Source organism: Haliaeetus leucocephalus, unplaced genomic scaffold (genome assembly GCF_000737465.1).
Source record: "Haliaeetus leucocephalus isolate CR32 unplaced genomic scaffold, Haliaeetus_leucocephalus-4.0 Scaffold343, whole genome shotgun sequence".
NCBI classification, from domain to species: domain Eukaryota; kingdom Metazoa; phylum Chordata; class Aves; order Accipitriformes; family Accipitridae; genus Haliaeetus; species Haliaeetus leucocephalus.
The window spans coordinates 31863-32170 of NW_010972779.1; the positions used below are offsets into that span (position 1 = coordinate 31863).

Genomic DNA, 308 nt, shown 5'->3' on the forward strand with positions numbered 1-308 from the left:
GTGTGCACGTCCCTGTGGCGTGTTTGTGCGTGTGCCCTCGCACACGTGTGTGCGGGCACGGCTGGGGGGATGCGGAGCCACCGGTGCGAGGGGGCGGGGATTGCACGAGCGTGCGTGCGCGTCCTTCGGGTCCCCCGGCGTGACGTGGGGCCGAGCCCTCGTGCAAGCCCCACGTCCCTCGTGCAAGCCCCACGTCCCTCGTGCGAGGCCGAGCCCGGGGTTGGGCGCTGACCTACATCGCAGCGGGGGAGGAGCGGTGCCCCCCGAGGCCGGGGTGCCCCCTCTCCTTCTAGAGACGGCGGGGGGGG

General features: G+C 74.0%; 1 protein-coding gene across 1 annotated transcript in view; it reads left to right on the top strand.

The window, feature by feature from the left end:
- LOC104834893 (neurexin-2-like) overlaps positions 1-308 on the top strand; it is a 33002-nt gene that overhangs the window by 29204 nt on the left and 3490 nt on the right. The gene's annotated exons all lie outside the window — the stretch shown is intronic.